The sequence below is a fragment of the Dicentrarchus labrax genome, unplaced genomic scaffold (assembly GCF_905237075.1).
Source record: "Dicentrarchus labrax unplaced genomic scaffold, dlabrax2021, whole genome shotgun sequence".
NCBI classification, from domain to species: domain Eukaryota; kingdom Metazoa; phylum Chordata; class Actinopteri; family Moronidae; genus Dicentrarchus; species Dicentrarchus labrax.
This window is the reverse complement of record NW_026136717.1, coordinates 9,041,911-9,058,354: the sequence shown is the minus strand read 5'-3', so window position 1 is coordinate 9,058,354 and position 16,444 is coordinate 9,041,911.

Here is a 16,444-nt window from a genome sequence, read left to right as displayed (position 1 = left end):
GTTAGCAGAGCCCCACTAAACAGCTGACTACAGCCTTTAATCTGGTCCCACCACAATCATTACCTCTGGAGCCAGGAGGGGGGGGGGTGCCTAACACAATTGCAGAAGAGTAAACAAATGAAACCCGATTTGTGTCCATTTGTCTATCATTCCTCTGGCTTTCATGTAATCTCATTTGAATATTTGTTGAGGAGCCAAAGTCGCTATCGTTTCATCAGGCTGTCGCATGTTGCTCCACGACTCAGGGCCTGTGTTTGCCCAGTCTGCCTTATTGTTACAGCCATCTTTTTTTTTCAAGCTTTGGAAAAAACTTTGAACTCTCTGAGCTTCATGTGCTCATTTAGCTTTATTCCACCCTTGACCTCCCGGAGATCCAAGAAGGATGTACGCACACTCTTGCGACAACATAGGTCAACCTCATCAAGCCATCTGTGACCCCTGTAGCTCCCGTAGCAGACCCTGGCTTGACATAGACTATTGTTTGCTTTATCATTTTCATGTCATGCCCGCACGTCAAACTAACACACTGGAGGCGGCCACTTCAGATGACAAATACCGGCACAAATTTATGTTTGTGAAACACGGCTCCGCGTGTCACCGCCAGACAAGCTCGTCATATAGCATGCCTTTCTTTCTCCTCTTGAATCACAAGTCTCTGGCTCGGTCCCGGCGCTTATATATGAAAGTCCTGTGATTTGACTCCTCCGCCATGACCACATGAGGGAACAGGCGCCCGTGAAATGAAAGTCGGGGGAGGTTTTCAAAAGCGTGGAAGGAAATGCAGAGAAGTCCCTGTGCTGCAGACTGCAGATTACCTCTATATGGCACGAGGGCCGCTGGAGAGCTGAGGTAGCCCCCTGTGAGGAGCCCACAGGGAATACGTTACCAGCAACTTGACAATGACATCTGGACATTTTGTTCTTTGCTCCTCTGAGGAGAAAAAAACTGGACTTGTTTGGTGATCACAGGGGTTTTGATGCTTGCTGTGTTATCAGAAGATGCAGTGCTTTGCCATTATTGTGCCCCTGCGCTTATTATAGATTCCATTAAGATGGCAGTTAAATTGGATGTCCCCATCAGCTCTGGAGCATGTTGTTTGTTTTAGAGAACGGAGTGCTGAGTCACAGAAGTATTATTAAGTCTTTCAGAAGATAACAGATGAATTAAAGTGACAAAGCGAGCAAGAAGCTGCTGTCTTCCCCCCCCCACCAGCTTTATTAAGAAAATGAGAAATCAAAACACTGTTAAGCTACAATGCATATTTAAGATAAATTAGTGTTATTCAAATGATTTTTAGTTTAGCAGAAATATCTCAAAGCTTGAAACATCAATGACTTGAATATGTGATGTCAAGTTACACAGCAGAGCATTGTCACTGATAACAGGCAGGGGACTGACGATGTGGACTGACAGTGCTTGAGTTATTGGGGATATGAGCGCATTAGTTTTGTCAAACTAAAGGCTTCAAAACATAAATCAGTCCTAAAATCTTTAAGTCAACAGAGCAGGCACAGAATGTGGACTTTATAGATAAGTTAGTTATAGTTAGAGCTACAAGCTATAATTTGTTTATATTAAGCAGAGATAAAATAACTACTTGAAAAACCTACTGTACGCTACCTGCTCAGCATCAAACAGCACACAGACAAAGTGAGCGACTAGCTGGTGAACATATTTAACCTTTATACAACTTTTTATTTCTCAAAAGGTTGCCATTTTTTATGCTTCTTTGTTTACCTTAGAACAGCTTATTCTAAAGGTAACAAAAACACAGCAAATCTTATTTTCAGCTGATTATACACTAATGAAAACATACCTATGAATATTATATTCCATTTCTGCCAATAGATCCTCCTAAATGTTACACACTGGACCTTTAACATATAGGATATTTGTTCCCATGAAGCCCAACAACTACACCAAGCACACAGTGACCTAATAGAACTCCCATGCAACCAATCTGGTTTTTCCACAGCAGCCACTTTGGGCTTTTACGACATTTTCCTTGCATGGCTGAGGAAGGAGCACATTGTAAATGAAAGATTAGTGCGATTGTGTTACATTATTGTGAGGTTCCCCTCTCAGCTTAGGCTGATTTGTGAGCCCCTTCAGTGATGTTTCCGGCACACTCCCTTTGTAATAGATTCACTGGGCCTTGAATTGTTGTGCAGCAGAAGCAGTTCAATTAATACAGCACCACCATAAAATAACTATTGAAATGACAAACGGGTAAATGAATAAGCATTTGCCTCTGCAGGCGTGGGAAGGATGTGTGTCTGCTGAAATTTATGCCGCCAAATCAACCGCTTTTGGGAACGATGATGCAGTCAACTAAATATATCCTGCTGTCGCACACAAGAAGGGGCAGGTAAAAGATGGACCCGTTATCTCTCACACCATCGACTGATGATGGCTCATTTGAATATTTACAGCGGCATTGAAGGTAGATGGAATGATCTCCTATCATTAGGCCACAGCCCTTCAGTGTAGCATAAAGATGCATCAAAGATAGCAGTAAAAGCAAGGGGGGAAAATAAGTCAACATGCATCGTGCTCAGCTATCTTACACATAGTAAGGAAAGCAAAGGCCTCCGAGTGTCAGATGCACAAAGTTGACTGTGTGGTGGGATAGAGAAAAACCCTCTCACTGTTGTCAATATTAATTTCCAGCAGCATTGACAAAAGCTGCACGGATAAATATGCATGAAGGCTGAAGGAGGTGGAAGGAGGGAGAGTAAGAACTCCTGGTTTTAGTCAACGAGCCCACGGTGTTCAATGCATGCTGATTAAACACTCAAGTGCAGGATGACTAAGTCATGTCTGACAACTGCGGGGTGAATTTTTAATTTACACTTTGCCACATCCAGGAGGTTGTCTAGTATTAGTCATGGCTGCTGTTTTTACTTGCTGTAATTGGACTAAGATGTTTTTGACTATCCAAAGCTGGTTATTTTTGGTGTTGCATGTAAGCCCTGGTTCCAAAGTATATTTGGTTGTGGTTGTCTCCTGACATTTCCCAGCAAGACTTAGTTTGAACTTAGTGGCTATCATGTGCAGGGCTGGGAATTGCTCAAAAAAGAAAAGCTGCAAATTTAAAAAGGGAAATAATCTGGCTCAAGGTAAGCTAATCCTGGCATCAGTTTCAAAAATTAGATCAAATCACATACACGTTCCGCTTTCAGCGGTGGCTTGCAGGAAAATGGATGGTGTCCAGAGTGTAGTTCACATGGGTTTCAATTAGCAGTGTCTAAATGAATTAAGAGGTTTAAAGCCATTGCTGTTCTAGTGGTGGTATTAACCTGGTGCTTCTCATTAGCCACCCCTGGCTGATAAAGAGAGTAAGGGGAGCGGCGATGCAGACAGACACCTCTTGCTGACAACGGGTGACAGAGTGGATCACACTGCCTCATGAATAGTAATGGCCGCCAACATGTCCCACTCTCCCCCGTGTGAGGAGTGACGGATTCCTGTGTCAACAGGGCCCATGGCTAGGGAAAAAGGACTGACAACTGACTGAGACATTCTGGAGGGAGGAAGAATTGAGGAAGGAGAGAGAGAGAGGGGGAAAAAAATCCAGTCCTGACATGAAGGCTGCATCATAAGATTGTTTGTCTGTCAGAGCTGCCTTCATTGCCTCCCTGAGAGTGAGTAAATAAACACTGTTTGCAGGGAAAGGAAGTGAGACTGGATTGTTACCCAGTGCCCTTTGGGTGCGCGGAGAGGCGCTGGCGTGTCTCAATAAATCAGGCTGAGCAGCCACTCTTAATGCACTCCCGAAACTATCGATAAGGGAAAGGAGAGGCAAACGCTGCTTTTCTGAGGTGTGATGTCACTGATAACCTGGCGGGCACACACTCTTCCTGACTGACCAGGTCTTGGCCAATCAATAGCAGCACAATGTCTCGCTTGGCAAATGCACAGGTGAGCAGAATGTCAAATAAGCAGCATGAGACTGAGTTGAACAAAGACCAACTTTCTAATGGAGCCAGAAGTGGCAGCGCTAGCTGTGATGTCCAGTGCTTTAGACAGGAACCACAAAAAGCTATTCTGAGCAGAGCAGTTGGACATCACACTTTAGCCAAGTCTACAGCCTTGAAATGGGGATGGGGTGGTATGGCACCTCTGCTCCCAACTGTCTGGATTTAGCTTTTTTTTCCTTATCAAAATCTGTTGTTTTTTTGTCATTTCCTGCCAGGGGGTGGAGCAGAGAGCTGTTGACTGAAATCTGAGCACAGCTGGGTGTATGAATTGTTCATTTGTTCCCTGTGAACTCCCCTGGCCCTGGACAGAGTTTAGAACTAGTCGGTACAAAAAAGGTTATAGGTGACACAGTCACTAATCGAATGTGTCCATAGAGGCCAATTACAGAAAAATTGTGTGCAACATGTCTTGGCCCTTTTAACACAGCAGAGCACTCAATTCAAAGTCCTTCATCCTATTTTAAAACTGAGCTTTCCTTTCCTCACAGCTGCCTTGTGTGTTTCTCATAGGCAGGACAACATTATCTTCATGGATCTTAGTTTGTAACTCACTAACAAACTCACATATTGACATTTAGCAGGCTGCACATTCTCCGCAAGGGGGAGATGTTTCATCACTGTCAGACTTCAACACACGCCAAAGTGTGCCACCTGTAGGAAAGCAATGTTAGAGCAGCACATGCAGTTTTTCCTCTATGTGGATTTTGGAGCGGCGGCCCGCCGCTGTTAAATTTCTGCCGCCACGGTATCAGAAATGGGGCAGACGCACAATGTAGTCACGGTTGCCTTTTAAATGATCCTGCTGACATAATGCACCCCCGTTGGCTGCCGCTCACATTGCAATTTAACAACAAGTAGAACTATTCAGAGGTTATTGGGGCTGTCCAGTTTAACTCCACATACTGTTGTGTTGATGTAGCTTATTGTCAAAACGTTTGCTTTCTTCCAAGTCGACTGATAAATGGTAAATGGTAAATGGACCTGTACTTGTATAGCGCCTTTCTAGTCTTCCAACCACTCAAAGCGCTTTTACACTACGTGCCACATTCACCCTTTCACACACATTCACTCAGTGATGGCAAACATCGAACAGAAACTGACATTCATACACATTCACACACCGATGCACGGCATCAGGAGCAATTTGGGGTTCAGTATCTTGCTCAAGGATACTTCAACATGTTGCACCAGGAGCCGGGGATCGCACCCACAACCTTCCAATTAAGGAACGACCCTCTCTGCCTCTGAGCCACAGCCGCCCAATAATAATAAACTAACAGCTCCACCAAAAACGTCACCGCGGTGGGTCCGTTTTAATTGGACAACGTTCAACTTGTCAGTTCTCAGCTCAACGTCCTGATATCAAACATCTGGAAACATTAAAACGGTAAATATATTTGTTTGTGTCGCGTCTGTTTCATACGTAAAACGTTTGCCGGTGCAACGGGACGGGGGGGGGTGTCGGACGGGTCTGCCGCCACTGCTAAAACAAATCCTAGAGGAAACACTGACATGTTTAGAGCTGTCACCTCCTACAGGCAGAGAGATGCAAGACAGTGGCACCGGCTGCAACCTGCACGGGAAGACAGTTAAATGACTTCCTGTTTTTTTTCTATTTTTGATAGTAATAGCTGTCCTAGGCTGGTTCCAGACCTCTGAATCTCCGGTCAACTCCTCAGATTTGTTCAGCAATTCAGCTACGACTGAGGATGTGCCCATTGACAGCTGTTTCAACGGACCAATCAGAGCTTAGCAGGCAGAATTAAGAACGGGGATGCTATCTTGCTAAATAGCTAGCTAGCTGCATTCATGACAAACAGAGACAGACAAATGTGGACAAATGTGGATGATATCGATGAAGTTATTGCAAGTCGACTTACAGAAAATAACTCTCAAACTGCCATTTTTTTTATCAATGTGACAACAACATCACCACTTTCATGTCAACGGTAAAAGTGGCAGATTCGTCGCCTACAGCTGGTTAAGCCAAAAGAAGACATCCCCCTCAAACAATCAGCTAACATGAACACGATGTCGGGCTGAATGAAGTAAAACTAAATGGCAAATCGTGCTACTGCTGTCCAACTGCTGACATTACCTTGCCTTTAAACGCTGTACATCAGCATGTCTACATTTGTTATTCTAAATACTTTCCATGTCAACAGGTAGGTCTGGTTTCTGGGGCTTTGCAGCATGTATAACTGGTCAAATGACACTTGTGTGGCAACTCTTGACTTAACAGGCAAAATAATTTTTAACCACACAGACTGAAGCGGTCTACTGCCTAATTAAGTTACACTGTCACATAGTATTTGTCACAAATTATATCTGAAATTCCAAGGGTGATTTCTATGTTTTAGTCAATATTTCACAATCAAAAAGGATAATTTGAGGATCTTGCTGGGGCAGCCTAGGTCCAGGGCCCAGGATAGTGTACCACTGATATTTCACATCTTGCAATGACTTGTCACATCCAAAAAGATCTTTTTTTGTGTGAAAGAAACCACTGTTGTTAATATTGGATCTCCCTCCCTCTAGATTTGTCTTATCACACACAAAATGTGCAGCAAGTCTGACATGTTGTGGTGCGGTTTGTCAGACAGCCCTCAGATGGAATGTTTTTTTCCTGATCAAACTGAAATGAACTATATTTTCAGGCTATTTGTTGTCACAAATACAGCCATTCTTCACTTGGATGCCATATGTGCCTTGTGCCAGCTGTCAAAGGCTTACTGGTGGCAGAATGTTTTCATCTCTTAAATGAATGATAAAGTGAACTGCAACAGCTCAAAACTCATGCTATTTGGTAAATAAAATTGTTTCAATAGTTAAAGAACTGTGGCCACTGAGCAATACTCTTATATAAAGCTTGTGACAAACTGCACTGACGCACGCTCCATTAGATAATCTTTGACTCAATTTGTTTCTATATTTATGTTTCTAGTCATTTCAGTCAGCGGAATGGAAGGAAAATATCCTTTGAATTTGATTTTCACAGCAGAAAAATGAGGGGATGCTAATCTAAAATCTTAAAGACCATATTAAAAGCAATGCTAAGACATTTACTCTGCAGAGTAATTCATCATACGCCATTGATGTTGGATTTTTTATTATTACGGCATTAATGTGATCACAGCACTCAGGCTTGTAAGTCAGAGCAGTTGATCGTAGGTGTTTGTACACAAATTGAATATTTTTGGGGTTGTTTGTGTGTCTGCATGTGTGTGTATCTTTATATATGTGAGGGGGTAAAAGATAAATGGGGGGGGGGGCTCATCATGATGAATTCTGAAAAGCTGAGCACGATTTCCGGCATCAATTATTCAAGTGTACAGCCTGTTTCTGTAATCGCTCTCCAATTGTCCGCTAAACGTCCCAAATCACCACAGAGTCAACATGGAAGAAAACTGAGTGCGTGCTCAGCAGGAAATGATGGGATGGGGTTTCCTCCGCCCCATTGTTAGGCAATTTTTTTTAAAGGTGGTATGACTTGCATCACACTGCTTATTTGATTCAATTCAGACTTTAAATCTTTTTGAAGACTGTATAGTGCTACTTATGTATCAAATTGTTACATATGCAATCAAGAAGAAGCAACTAGCAACTACAGTGGCTAACATTTGGGAAAGTGCAGGGTTTTCAATTTGGTCACAACCAAATTATTGACCTGATGATAAGAGTTAGATAAACACTCACAGGATCAAGTTAATACAATTGAATCTCTGCATCAAAGGTTGTTGAGACATTTCACTCAGAACCAGGACTCATCTTCTGGGCACCATGGATGAATGAACCAAATTACAACACAAACCATCTAATAGTTGTTGACAGAGTTCAGTGGGGATGAAAGTGGTACACCAACCATCAACCAACAGTGCCCATGCATAGCTAAGCGTGGCTAAAAACCTATACTGTAATAACCAAATTGCACAACTCATCTATCCATACAACTGTGTGTCCATAAATGTGTGTGCATTATTGAATTTTAAGTGTAAATGTCCATTTATGGTTGTAAATAGAATTTGCTTTGGTTCTGCACATATAATCCACAAAGGACAGAGTAAAACAATCCTAATACAAGAATCATTTGTTACAGAGCCTCGACAGCATCAATCCTCAGTTGTTCCATTTAATCAGATTTAATCAATCACTTCTGCGATCACTTTTAATCTTGTATTTTTTTGTCACCCACTTTGTTTTGCGGTTGGATTTTGGCCATCAATAGTCCTATCATTTATTGTCTGGTTTACAGCAAACAGAGGTTGATGTTCTTCTTCTTCGGGAGGTGGGGGGGGGGTTACTCTTCTCTGGGAGCTGGACGGCTCCTGGTTAAGGAATCAATTTGACTGGACAGCCTTACAAATTGTATAAAGAGACAAAGTTGTCCTTGGAGTGCGCCACAATTGATTGATGGCTCAACACACTTGCACCGTAAATCCTCCCGACAGAACGGAGGCAAATCAGTCGCCTGCTGTTGCTCCCCGCCCCTCCCGTGCTATTTACCTACCTCCCTATCTTCCCTCGCTCCGCATCTTTTCACACAAAATGCCATATGATTCAAAACAAAGTCAAATTTCTTCCAACCTTTATGTTTTGCCACAAATTGCGCAAACGTGCATGGGCAACGCACAAATATGCTTATCAGTCACTTTATATGTAAATTTGCAGTAAGAATTGAATGACAGTGAGTTTATGTTGTGAGGCTGTAACAAAATTAAAAAAAGCCTTCCTCTGTGTAGACTAGATGAAGCTGAATCCAATAGTTGTTGTTTTTGTTTTCTTTAAATAAGCTCTGTCACCATCCTGCATGATATCATCATCTTGTGATGTGAAAAACCAGGCATGGGCAAGCACACGGTTTAAAGTCCGAATTTAACAGCACTTGGGAGATAAAACAACTTCTCTTCAGGGTTACGCTGTGCTAAGGAAAAGGCAGTCTTCCCTGGGGAGGCCACGCCACTGTTTGTTTCTGGAGAAGAACACTACAGGCGTCTCTTTAAAGCAGCCCCACTAATCAGAAGTGATCCGTTCACATGTGCTATCCACTTTCCCTCAGGAAGGACTTGAGAAAAAATAAAGTGGAGGCTAGTCATAGACACAAAAGAACAAACATCCAGAGAGGGAAATGGAGTTGAAGCATGAACTAGAAGGAGGACTATGTACTAAATTTGGCCAAAAGAGCATACTGCCTTTATAAAATGTATTTGTGCATTCATGTGTGCACAGCAATTCACAAATACGTGTACTGAAACATGCTTTTGCAGATTTTCAAGCAGGTTGAATGCAAAAGATGGCCTGAAGATGAAATGAAACCTAAAGAACTCAAATTATCCAGCAGCGATACCCAGGAATAAATAAAAAACAGTTTCTCTGCACATGCAAGGCCAGAGTGGGCCAACACTCTCCCCGCCTAATGAACACACTACAACTGGATGATACTATAGTGCCTGGGGTTTATTTGAGTAAGTGGGTAGGTAAGTGAGTGAGCATATACAATGTAGTTTTTGTGTGTTGAGTATGTTCATGTTGGTGCATAGGAGCAAGCAGGTACAACACAAAATAAGCCATCTGTTCAGGATTCTAATGAATGCTACCTTTCCCCAAACCACTGATACTAGACAGAGTGAAGGATTTGAAGAGAGTTAAAGTCTGAACTCAACACTCGAGGGGGGAATATTAGATTCCTTCTGTTGTATGCATGTTAGTGTCCTCCCGATTTTCATACCGTAACAGATAGGTATAAATAATTAAGCAGCCTGTTGCCCTGAATAGCCGGAGAGGAAAAGAGAAGAGGGAGGACAAAGGAAAATTAACAGCGATCAGCCCCGCTTGCGGCATTTTAAAGTACCACAACATTGTCATAATTAGGTCCACTCTCTAGGAATCACCAGGAATTTCTCCTACTAGGACAAAAGCCTTCTACACTCTCCCTCTCTCTTCCTCATAATTAAAACACAGCCCTTGCTGCTGCTTACATGAAGACGTAGTATGCACCATATTCTCTGTCACTTTAATGAGAGCGATAAATGCTATGCTAGCTTTGGCTATTTATAAATTTTATGGCACAAATTGTGGCATAAAGGGCACAAATCAGATGAATGACAGACGAAGGACAGCTGCAGCATCGTCCCTCCATTAAACGCTGCAAATGGCCAACTGTGGCCCAAGCAGTTAATTAGCCAGAGAGGGCCTAATCAGAGTTTTGGAGCTGTGGTCCTCCCCAGGTAACACACTAATAGGAGAAGCTTGTGGAGACACAGATGGAGTAAAGAGCGTGGAAACAGGTAAGTATTGGCTTTGGGCTTCTCAAAAGAGAGTATGCCACAATAACCTGCTTTGGCCTGTGTGTACAAAAATACATAGAATTTGGCAGAATTGGTACGTTTTTGAGATATTATGATGATAGGTTTTTAATTAGTTAATTGTTTTGTACAAGGCAGTAGTTCCCAATCTGGGGGTCAGGATAAACAGATGATTGGAAGTGCCTTGTGCAGATTTCTTGCAAACTAAGTTATGTTTATGATCAGCATTTCTCACCAAAATTGTGTATCATGTGTATCCTTGAGGCCTTGATGTGCATTTTGTTGCTAAAAACTTTGCAAGGTGTTTTTTGAATATATATTTTAAATTGTGCATTGTTTACATCTACGTTTGCTAGCTGCTTTCTGCAGTCTTCCTCCTTTGGCTTGCTTGCAGATTGCTACTTTCTTTGCGCACTACTGCAGTTAGCTGAATAATGTAATACCGGCAGCAGTAATGCGTACCATGTTGTCTGCATGCTAGTTGCTTGCATGCTTATGCACATGCACGATACAAACAAAACGGCCCAGTTGTAGAAACACTGCTCCATATTGCTACTAGCGGTCAAAAACTCCACAGGGAGCTTTAAACAAGACAGCAAACAAGGAAAGGAATTGCTGTTACACAGATCTTTCCTGGCTTGTCATGAAATACTACTTTAAAATAAACTACTGCAAGTGCATCATTTAGAAAGACTTGGAACTCTTTTTTTTAAAATTACTCAAACTTTTGGTTGAAAGTTGAAGAATGATTGTCAAATCCACTCACTATGTTATTCAAATACAATGCAGTGAACTACAAATATAAAGCGTGATTTTCTGTGCCATCACTCTCTGGTTGACCTGCTCACAAATTACAGACGTAATGTAACGAAGGGTCTGGAACAGGCATGGCTTGGCTAAGGTCATAATCCAAGTTGGTCTGCAGTATATGGGACTGCTGTGTGTTTGCAATTGATGGAGATCACCAGCCTCTCTCCTCAGCACACACGGTGGAGCAGTTGCATCTTGAAGTCAACAGAGGACAGAAGTAGGCATGTGTCCTCTGCTAGCGGAGCAGCTCACAGTGAGGCAAACATTCACTGAGATAAGACTCACAAATGCCTAAAGCACCCTGAAGTTAATCAGAAAAGCGTTCTGTATACATATCAAACAGGTCGCCCAAAATAAAAGTCAGCCGGCTCCTTTTACGTAATCTCCCAAATAATCAGCCAGCTAGCACATTCCACAAAGGAGAAGGCAGAGGAGAAGAAGAAAAAGACAAGAGGGAAGAGAGGAAAAAAGCAAAAATAAACGAAAGTCAGGCTGTCCTGACTGATGATGTGATGCTGTAAACAGGGAAGCTTTTTTTCTAACAATTAAAGAGCAAGGGCTTATTGATTTCCAATGGTGCTCTCGAGTGACTTGCTGGCTGTCACAATGAGGCCCGCGGTAAGGTGACCATGTCTCTGCTCAACGTGATAAACCTTGCATGTCATCAGGTAGGGAGGACGCAGTGTCCCCCTTCCCCACTCTCTCTGCCTCACAGACTGCCGCTACAGCATCTATCACGGCAGTGATGTGGAATTATGGGCCGCTTCATTTAGTAATGAAGTCACCAAGGAGTTGGTGAGTACAGCCGGCACATAGCGACATATCAAGTGAGTCAAAGTTAAGAGCTTTCGAGTGCAACATTTAAGGTTCAGGTGCTCGTGAACATCCACGTTCTACGCTTTACAGGCATCATGGGAAGTGGTGGCAACCTAGATGAGGGGTCAACTCCAGTCTTACTCCGGCGATAAACAACCATAAATCAGAAGACGAGCTGTCACTCGAGTAGATCCATCATGGGCCAACCCGCGGCGCCTAACACATGCACGCACACACAAAATGCTTGTACCACAGCGAGGAAAATGTAGAAAAGGCCCATGCAGATTAATTGGCTCTTTTCAATGAGTGGCACTGGGGTTATGTTGATCGATTGATTCGATAATTGACTGATTCTGGTGTTGTCAGAAGTGGGGTAACGACTACATGTCAGCGCTGTGATGGGACACAGCCTGCAGGCATCTCAAGTTACAGACATGGCTCGGAAACTGAGAATGGAAGTTGAGAACAAGAAATTCATGGATCATAACAATGTGCTTGTTGAAAACACCAGGATCCATAGAAAACTTGGAAATTTGGAAAACATACAAACCAATTGCCAAAATCCATAAAAATGATCTTTTTTGCCAAGCTCTGTGTCTCTTTGTACTTTAGTATTGAGTCCCGGATGAAATGCATGCTGCATATAAATATCCTTTTTATTGTCACTTGAAGTAAAAGTTGATTGGAATTTTTATGGTTGAGAATTCAGCCAAATGGAGAGGCTTCTCATCTAATATTCCTACACCTCCGTCGGCAAGTCGCCATTCTCTCAAGACTAGAGCAATCAATGAAAGAACTTGTTACTCAGGCATTAAAAGGCAAAGACATGGAGGAGTAGTAGTCCTTATTTGGAAACATTCCTGCTTTGTGACACAGCAATTTGTAGCTGTTCAGAATTGGCAGTTGGCACCGGAAAACAATAGATGAATAAGGAAAAGCATGAATCAGAAAACTACAATTGCAGGGTTAAAAGTTTTATATAGATTTATGTTAAGATATAAGACAGTAAAAAAGGTCCAGAAAATGCCAAACACTTCTGAGTTAAGGACCCCTCCCCTGTGGCAAAATTCAGCCAGCTTTATTATGCCAAGAGGTGGCCACTGAGTGGGGGAAAGGACACTGATGCATAGAATGCAAAGCGACTTTTAATTATTCTTGGGAAAAGAGCACAAGCCCTTGGCTTGTTTACCACTTTACCGGAAACAGCTTATGATTGCTTTGTAATTATCTCCTTGATAATGTAAAATTTACCCCCCGCCTCCTTTCCGTCCACTCCTTTCCGTAGAACACTACGCAAAAGTGATCAAGCATTCATCATTTAGCCCAAATGTTTTAACTTTTATTTGGGGGAGGTGGAGGGAGGGCTAATAGATTATGGGTAATGAAGCAGCTCCAGCAGTAACACAAATAGGACTTGTTGTGAAAGACACAGGCTAAGGCACACCAGTGCTGCGATAATCAGTCTCTCTTTTGTCTCATGATAAGCTGAGAGCCTAACCTTCACCCAAAGAGCACATCATTTCCCCTATGAGAGACTTAATGAGACATTAGCCAAACTAACAAATGGTGGACGAGAAAGTGAAAGTGACTTTCCAGGTAAAGGCCGTTTGCTTGACCATAATCAGTCCCCAAGTGCAGCTAAAAGATGGAAACAACTCTGAGTCTCCGTCTCAACAGCTTGCTGTGGCTTTTATGACGGGCCTCCCAGGGCCCATCGAATGGCATGTAACATCTTAATATCCCTCAAATAGAACAGGTAATCTGCTTTTGTTGTCGCCAAGTCTGCTGTGATATAGACAATGCACTGTGTCCACTTGGGCTTTTATTCCTGTTTGGGTGTAGCACAGAACTCAAAAACAATCGCCTGTCAGCTTGGGCAGGTATGTGAAAGGTTATTCTACTAAGGGGTTACTTAATACAGAAATAACTGCTACTATTGGCCTCAAAAAGTAACACAGAAAACAGCTTTCATTTACCATAATGTGTGGAATTTGCATTGCATTTAAATATTTTTTTTTTTAAGATCACATCACTATGCATTTGGCTTTTACTGAAACACTGAATCGTGCATTGAAAACACATTTGTGCAGCACTGAGTGTTTTGGAGATATGGGACTGAAGACACAGTGGTGGATGGATAAAGAAAGGAAGTGACGAGCCGGTGCGTGAAGGGGCCCTGTTCCCCCCGCCGGGCCTCCCAGCTCAATTAGCTCAGCTCATCCCGGCTTTCTGCTGATGGGGAAAATCAGCAACACCATACTGTACCATACAGTCCAGGGAGTCTAGCCTGTTAGTGAGTGAATGAGTGAGTCAGTGTGCACATTATGTGCACATTATGCGTCTGTTCATGTCTCACATGCAGATTTTGCGTGCGTGCGTGCGTGCGTGCGTGCGTGCGTGCTTATGTGTGGGCTGTCTCTTCTCTGTTAGACTGGAGCCCCACAGTGCTCTCTGTATCAAAACACCTGAACCAATTAGGCTATACTTGCAAAAAAAAAAATCCCTAAAGCCACTTACAGTAATGTCATAAACAGTCATGCAAAACTTAAGTTATAAGAGAAGTTTGTCTGGATTCACTTATTGGGATAAAAAAAAAAAAAAAAGATGAACTGGAGAGAGACCAAGACCAAAAAGTCTGAGTTATGGATTATGAAACCCCCGCCAGAGACTACAAAGGTTATATTCCAACAATTTTCTGCCAACAACTCTAGGCTAAGAAAGAAACTTCTTCATGTCTAAATGTTGAACTCTTGAGTCAGCACCAACAACAGAAAAAAAAAATTAAAACTTCTTCTTTACTCCTGTGAAAATCACACTTCCGAGAACATTTTAGCACAGCGTTGTCCAAACTGTGAAGGTACTGTAGATGGTCTGCATGTGAGTAGTGCATAAATCATTGAGATGGCCCCCTGGATGTGCTTTCAGGATGTCCTGAAGGAAAAAAAAAAAAAAAAAAAAAAACCACGGTCTGAAGGAGGCAGTCCATTGCTATACGACAGTGTTTGGAGGCAGGGGCTGGGACCTTTTCAGAGACGTGATGAACATGCGTGTCTCAAAGGCAAAGTGAGATGGAAAAGAGCACTCAGTGTTAGGGAAGAAAAAAAAAAAAAAAAAAACGTGACTGAAATTGCTTGGCCAGCACAACTCAAGGCCAAAATCTACTTAATCATGGACTAAGGACAGCTCCAAAAAAGGCAGCATAATATTCCTGCATAAAAACTGCCCCCCGCTGCCTCACTTGGTGACCCACAGACACTTTATGACACACAATACATTTACCTGACAACGCACACATCTCATCCACCGCTGTAACTCTTCCCAGAAATTAATACACCTCTCACACATGCTCAGTCTGCCTTAAAATATAGTCAAGAATGCTGCAGTGCGCCAAGTAACTAGCTAAACAAACAAAGTAAATACACTGATAATGCCAATGATAACATCCAAGGCGAAATGAAAGGATGAAGGTCAGTAATTGAGAGAAGGTGGGGAGATAGAAGCATGGTGTGGTTTGTTTTTCTCCTGGCAGGGGTCCATCTGGGCGCGTGCGGCGGGCTCCGGGGCGGTGTAGGAGCACGTCTGTGCAGAGGTTAAGAAAAGCAATTAATCCACAGCGGAGATAATCAAAGGAACCTCCCCCTCCAGACACCTTGGTGGGGGTGGAAGAGAGAGAGAGAGAGAGAAAGGGAGGGAAGCGGAGAGACAGACAGAGAGGAAGATGGGAAAATACTTGTTTACAGGCACTGCTGGCGCGATCAAAAGCACAGGGGTTCAGCTCTGCCACCGGGGCCCTCCGTTTCAGGTGGAATTGATAACACTTCAGATGTACAATTCAATGTTTGTGAGAGTACTTTTACCTCCCGGTGAGAAGGCAAGGATTTTTCACAGTCTAAGCTGCATTTCCTTTCATCTCAGATTTTGCAAGGTATCAACAGATTGTCAATGGTGAGGAAGACATTTTCCCACACATAATCAAAGAACGTAGTCTGGTGTGCTTGCACTCCCTCTGCTATGACGTTGATATAGAGTGCGAGGAGGCTCGAAAACAAGATCTGTATCTCTGCAAACTAATATTGTGATTACATTAATTTATCTGTGAAACAACCACCTCACACAGACACGGTAAAGACTGAAAAGTAATCTGACAAACACCATTTATTCTCTCTCAATATGTATTGGGCCATGGTGGTGCAGTTTAAAAGTCTTCTGCTGCTCAAAAATCTTTACATTAGAATTAACAACTGACATGACTAATTTTATAGTTCAATGGGAAATCAAAGCTTGTTGCTCCCTCTGGTGGTCCACATCTCCCTTTGGAATTGTGCTTTGGGTACATTTATGTTAATGATGTGGTCAACAAACCTGCTTTAGCCTCTGCTAAGACACCCTGCCCATCTCCTCCTCCTTTGTGCTCAAAGTACAATGTTGAATCTTTAAAAATGACCATGGAGAGCTACAACTAAGGATAGCATCACACTTGGGCATTGGCATGTTGGTATATAAATAAGTACCAAGTGCCATGTTGCTATGATGTTA